This window comes from Caenorhabditis briggsae (assembly GCF_000004555.2).
Source record: "Caenorhabditis briggsae complete genome, chrIV, whole genome shotgun sequence".
In the NCBI taxonomy this organism is placed as follows: domain Eukaryota; kingdom Metazoa; phylum Nematoda; class Chromadorea; order Rhabditida; family Rhabditidae; genus Caenorhabditis; species Caenorhabditis briggsae.
In genome coordinates this window covers 6063700-6070644 of record NC_013487.2, presented here as the reverse complement: position 1 = coordinate 6070644, position 6945 = coordinate 6063700, and the positions used below count along the sequence as shown (strand labels likewise).

Genomic DNA, 6945 nt, shown 5'->3' with positions numbered 1-6945 from the left:
TAGATGTTAGACACAGGAAGAAAAACGTTAATTTCTAATTTTTCGTTTTTCGTTCATTCTTCCGGGCCTTTCCATGGTTCCCAAATATTAAGCATTATCGTTATTTAGTAGCGTATGGAGAACGTACAGAGAGCGCCGAATAGCCAAATGATATCGAACATAACTTTATTGAAACGGGATTTTTTTGAATTTTGAAGCTTCAAGTTTTAGGTATTTAGAACTCCCGAACTGCAAATTAGAATGTAAACAAACTCAAAATTTGTGATACTGTAAAAATTCAGAAAATTTGGTTTTCTTTTTCAATCCCTCACAATTTCTTCGAACCCATATACCGTAAAACCTGTAATAGAAAGGCCCCGTAACTTTTAACTGTCAGCCGATTTGTCTCGGTTCCTGTCAAAGATATGAAAAAGTTGTCAACTAATAAATTACTTACCATAATTTCACAAACATTTTATCAGTAAGCACATTTTTGATATTTTGGATAGGAGCCGAGAAAAATTAGCTCAAAATTTGACAACGTGTGGCGCGTCTATGACAGGTTTTACGTTCGAGTTGAAGGAAGAAACTGAACCATTATTGGAATTAAATGTTTTCAGAATCAAAACTCATTGAAACAGGTGATTTCAAGAGTTTCGAAAGGGTTTTTTTGGGAAAGTAAATCAGAATCTTAATTTTCAAGTTGAACATTTTTTTTTGTTTTTCAATTTTTCCATATCACCAAGTTGGAACGAATAAATGTTCAATGACATATTCGGATCTGGAATTCTGAATATGTATTTTCTGAAAATTTCAGTTTCACAATCATCCAAGGCTGTGCAAAAAGGCGGCTGGCCGCGGCCGGCCTCAGCCGCGGCTCGATTTTTGAGGCCGAGGCCGGCCGCGGCTTTTTTGTGAAAGCCGTGAAAAGCCACGGCTAGTCGAGGCCGGCCGCGGCTTTTTTGTGAAAGCCGTGAAAAGCCACGGCTAGCCGAGGCCGGCCGCGGATAGCCTCATGAAAACGCGTGAAGTGAAAATCAATTAGTTTTTGAATAATTTCGTTGTTTTGTCCTACTTTTCAAAAAAAATCTACGTTTATCATGAAACAATTATTTCAAAAGGCCGTGAAAAGCCGCACGGCTAGCCTGGGCCTGCCGCGGCTTCTTCGAATATTTTTTCTGAAGCCGCGGCCGGCTCGGCCGTAGTAAAAGCCGGCCGTGGCACAGCCTTGCAATCATCATATAATATCAGAATTTATGACAGAAATGATCACGCAAAGGTTGGTGAATAGGCAGCTTTGGAAGTTATTGGATGTTGGGTTCAGGAGTTTTGATGTATTTTTGGAACGAGAGAATTTAATTTTGAGTGGTTGTTTACAGATATCAGTAATCACATCTTCCGTTTTTTTTTTGTTGTTATCGTGGACGGTTTTCAGCAACGTGTAGCTCAGCCGGTTGCAGCGCGGCATTTCTGAAATTTTGCCCACAAGTTCAACTCTTCAGGAAGCTGATATTACAAAAATCTGGAGACTTTTTTTAAATTTTGCATGTTTCCCAACATTGAAAAAAATACGGTTTCGATACTTTCATGTTAGTTCGAACTATATGTTTTTAGATTAGTCGGTTTATGACAAATGGAGATTTTTCTAAACTACTGATAGTTATCTGTCTGACAATCTTCATTGTTTGAAGATATAAATTTAAGTTTCACATACTTCCTTCTTATGAACGTCATATTTCTATCGTTCTTCCTTGTTTTCGATGTTTCAATCGAAGCGTACCCTCCAATCAGAACCTCCGATATTTTGCTTAAAAGTTCAACTTTTCGAGAATCTGAAGTTACAAGAATTTTGAGACTTTTTTCTCAATTCGGAAAATTTGTTGAAATCGAAAAAATACAGTTTCGTTATTTCTATGAACAATATTTTTTATATTGCTCCTTTACTATGACGGTGTTTCTATCGAGAAAAGCTAAATTTCAGTTTCACATTTTTCCTTCTTATGAACTACATATTTCTATCTCTCTTCCTTGTTTTTGATGTTTCTATCGAGAGCACACACTCCAACTGGATCGATGTGTCCTCATAAAACGATCCATCTACAAAGTACAACATCATTTACAGCCATCTGTCAACTCTTAACTCTCAACCAACAACCAATTCTTTTGTTTCTCTGGCGTCTCTCCCATCTCAACACTCTTTCTCCTTCTCTTCCAGTCTCAACCCAGCTGAGTGAGTTGTCCTTTTCCGATCAAAGTCCTTTGTGTCCCTTACTCTCAAATGTGTACAAAAACAGAAAAAGCGATAAAAAACGATGTGTATGTGTTGATTTTTTCGTCAGTCTTCTACATTTCGTCTCCTGAATTACTCTGGCGCCCTCCGGCGCCACGAAAAAGTGCACATCGAGGACTACTTTTGCATCTTTTCGTCGTTTTTTCTTCAGGCTGTCCCACTAGAACCGATGTTGAAAAGACGAAAAAATCCAGCCAACAACGAGTTTTTTGTGTCTAGCGGAGTACGGTAGATGAAATGGATCATATGGAACAGAAGCAGGTTTTTCTCATGCAAATTAAAAATGAAAAGGCATGTTCGTGAGAAGTTTTTTGAGGGAAATGAAGGCTTGATGATTAGTCACACCTGAACTTTTAGACACGCAATATGATCACAGACAGCTGGGGAAAAAATTTATTCTGAAGATGTCGTGACGCCTTCAGAACGGACCAGAAGGGTTTTGAAAGAATGTCAAGATCATCGAGGCCATTGAACTCAAAAAAAAAACCACAATTTAAACGTTTTTGTAAATTTCAGGTTTTTGAAAATTAACTTTCCAGTTTCAAATTGTTTTCATAATTTCAGATTTTCCTAATTTATTAGTTTATTTTTACTTCTACTTTATTACTTCTACTTTTCCACCCAAAAGTATTGCTTCAAAATTCACTTTTTCTTTCTTTATTTAGTTCTCCCCCATCAGATGTCTCCGAAAAAAGAAAAACAAAAGTTATTGACATTCCCGACATGTTTATGATATATCTGTCCAAACAAATCGAATTGAATCTCCCCAACAAAAAAAGTTGGAAAACAAAAAGTGCACGATAATAAAAAAAAGAAATCAACAACAACATAAAAAATGTCAAAAAACATGTACTGTTTGTCGGAAGGTTTTCAATTCAAGAGAGGGGATTTATTATAGCGTTTCGGTCTGAAAATGGTGATTTGGGAACAAAAACAGTAGAATTTTATTACAGGTTATCTGGAAAGAAACCGAAATTTCTCCAAAAAATAAGAAGTTAATTCGATCGATCTCAATGAAGTGACAACTGAGAAATGCCACTTTAAACTTTGACTCGAAATATCTCGGTTCCTAAATAAGATATCAAAAAGTTGTAAACTGTCGAAATGTTTATCTTAAGATCAGTAGCATTTATTAGTTGACACATTTTTGATATCTTTCACGGGAAGTGAGATATATGGGTTCAAAGTTGACTGTTTGTGTGGCGTTCTTTTGGAATATTTACGGTACTACCGTAAACTTCGACCGGAATTATTTTGTTCCCATGTAAGATATCAAAAAGTTGTCAACTAAAAAAATGTTCATTATAAAATCAGAAACATTTTGTTAGTTGACCACTTCTTTATATCTTTTACATGAACCGATATAAATTGAGGCGAAGTTGACTGTGTTGCCTTTCAAAAACGCATTTCATTTATTCCGAATGATTCTAAATAAAAGAAATTGGCAAAATGTGCTAGAGTTCTCTATTTTCCAAGTTTATGAAACATTTTTTTATTTTAGTATTCACAAAAAATTTATTGCGGTTTTGTGACTTCGATGAAACCTTAACTGAAAAACCTACATTTATTGTATCTATGAACATTTAAATATCTATGAACACAGATTAATTTTTTTCCTACAATTTTTTATCAGCTTCTCCAAGTTCAATTCGATTAAAAAACTAATTTTTCAACCAGGTTCTCGCCTCATAACCAATTCTATCCTCATCTCTCTTCTTCTACAAGGATGCTTTGCAATTCTGAAGAGTCTCTTGTTGCTCAAATGTTGTTGTTTACAAAGTTTCTCTTTTTTTTTCTAGCATCTTCCATAAAGAAAGAAACGCTTTACGAGAAAATTGTACTTTGATATCTAAAAATAATTACGGAGCACTTTTTAAAAGTGAAACTATATATAGAGAAGGATTAGTGGGAACATGTTGAGCTAATGAAGAAGAAATAAGATTACGAATTGTATTACTTACGTCTTCTGGAAGGAAGCATTTTCAAAAATGCACTTTAATATTTGGGTTTTGAAAAAAAGGAGAGAGGGGGAAAGGTCAGTGGAGGATGAAAACTTTCAAAGATGAACTAGAATTGGGGCGGGGATGCAATTGATTGGATGGTAGCAGATATCTGAAAAAAACGAACAGTTTCCTAGTTAGTGAAACAGAGAAAATTTTTCGATTTGTTTTTGGTTTACAAAAAATAGCAAAAGTGACTAGTGACATCACAATCATTTATTTTGTCAGTAATGTACCTGGAAAAATCACACGGAATTTTCAAAAATTCGTTATGAACCGAAACTTAAAAAAAAAAACTTGTGAGCTTGTCTGACAAGGAGTTACTTGAGGGAGCGGGTTTAACTTTTTTTGAAATTTTGGGAGCAAATAGAAGAGCTTATGAGGATTCCAACTCTTTTTAAAAAATCAGCAAAATGCTCACGTGAGCTGAGTTATGACCTAGAAAAGTTTCCCTATGATTCAGCAATTTCTCGTGAAATTTTTTTCACGGAATAGTGTATTTCTTTTAAAAAAATAGATTTCAATCAGCAGTGTGGTAAAGTGGTAAAACGGCAAGTTCAGAGGAAGAAGGTTGTAGGTTCGATTCTCCCGATCCAAAAAAATTTGCAAAATTTTTTTTTTAAGCTGCCATAACTGGCTCTGGAATAAAATTTACGCAATCTAAACATGTTTTTCGGGAGTTTCTCATTATGAATAGGCATTTTCAAGAATAAAAACAGACATTTAATTTTTGAATAAATTCACAAATATGTTCATCGAAGGTTTTTCAAAATTTTTTTTCAATTTTTTTTGTTTTTTTATTGAAAAAACAGTTGAGGATTCTGAACACATCGGTGGCATTCGATGACAAACTGCTGGAAACATATGTTCTTGGCACAATACGCGCATTTGACCATTGAAAATATTTTGCACCCAGATAATTGGCACTTTCCATAAACTTTCCGGTCGAAGCAATATTGAATTGGTCTGTCACATTTCGGAGCGCAACTGTCCACATAACCGCCAGAATACCAGGCATACTGTCTCCATTCTTGGAAGATGGGAGAGCACATCTGCCAATATGCTTGGCTCAGCATCTGCAATCAAAAAATGAGGGACGTTTTCAGACACTTCAGAAACTTTGATATTCCGTCAATTCAAGAAGTTCATGAAGAACTTGACGGAATATGCGCAAAGAAAATAGAAGGACTTTAGAGAAGGACGGCTATGTGGACAGTTGCGCTCCGAAATGTGACAGACCAATTCAATATTGCTTCGACCGGAAAGTTTATGGAAAGTGTCAATTATCTGGGTGCAAAACTTTGTCAATGGTCAAATGCGCATATTGTGCCAAGAACATATGTTTCCAGCAGTTTGTCATCGAATGCCACCGATGTGTTTAGAATCCTCAACTGTTTTTTCAATAAAAAAACAAAAAAAAATTGAAAAAATTTTTTTGAAAAACCTTCGATGAACTCATGAGCATATTTGTGAATTTCTTCAAAAATTAAATGTCTGTTTTTATTCTGGAAAATGCCTATTTATAACGAGAAACTCCCGAAAAACATGTTTAAATTTCGTAAATTTTATTCCAGAGCCAGTTATGGCAGCTTAAAATGAATCAAAAAAATTTTGCAAAATTTTTGGGATCGGGAGAATCGAACCTACAACCTTCCTCCTCTGAACTTGCGATTTTACCACTTTACCACACTGCTGATTGAAATCTATTTTTTTTAAAGAAATACACTATTCCGTGAAAAAATTTCACGAGAAATTGCTTAATCATAGGGAAACTTTTCTAGGTCATAACTCAGCTCACGTGAGAATTTTGCTGATTTTTTAACAGATTTGGAATCCTCACAAGCTCTTCTATCTGCTCCCAAAATTTCAAAAAAGTTAAACCCGCTCCCTCAAGTAACTCCCTTGTGAGTCCAAACAATAACCAAAACTCCAAATCATTCTTATGACCCATTTGAAACTGTGAAAATGGTTCCTTTTCCCTCTCATTCAAAAGAATTTGCAAAAGAATTTGCCGTCCGCAGGGTTCGAACCTGCGCCCTCCTGAGAGGACTGCGACCTGAACGCAGCGCCTTAGACCACTCGGCCAGAACGGCTTGTTTGACAACAGAGTTAGTAGGGCTACACACTTTCAAGGTATACACTATCTGCTAGAAATTATCAAGTAAATTTGCTGGTGGTAACAAAAAAATATTTTCAGTGATCAGACATTTGTTTCAATTCTCGATTATATTCAGAAAAAAGATAAGTTCTGGAACTGGAAAGAATATTGCATTTTTGACAACAGAATTCCCACGTTTGATTCCGAAAAAATTGCTTTTATGAGGGACTGGAATGTATTGCGCATCTAAAATGATTAACTCCTGAAGTTGGTGTAACTGTAAAATCTAGATAATTTAATAGGGCTGAAATTTGAGGGAAAAAAAAGTAATTGATGTGAAAAATTTTGTAATCATTTAAGGGCGAGGACATTACAAAAAGATGTTCTAGAAATTCCGTTCATATAAACCCGCGAGGGGTTGAACTTGTGGGGGAGTATTGAATATGCGGTGTCGCTACCGTCTGAGCCACGCGAGAGAAGCAGAAGCCGGCGTCCGGTGGTATTCACGAAGGTGGGCACGACAGCTGTATTACTCTTGTCTGAATTCAATGCACGTTGCGGCCGAGAAAACAACGGTG

General features: G+C 35.9%; 1 non-coding gene across 1 annotated transcript; it reads right to left on the bottom strand.

The window, feature by feature from the left end:
• Window positions 1-6278: 6278 nt before the first annotated feature.
• Window positions 6279-6362, bottom strand: CBG28345. Its single transcript has one exon. It is a non-coding gene (tRNA).
• Between the last annotated feature and the right edge of the window lie 583 nt (window positions 6363-6945).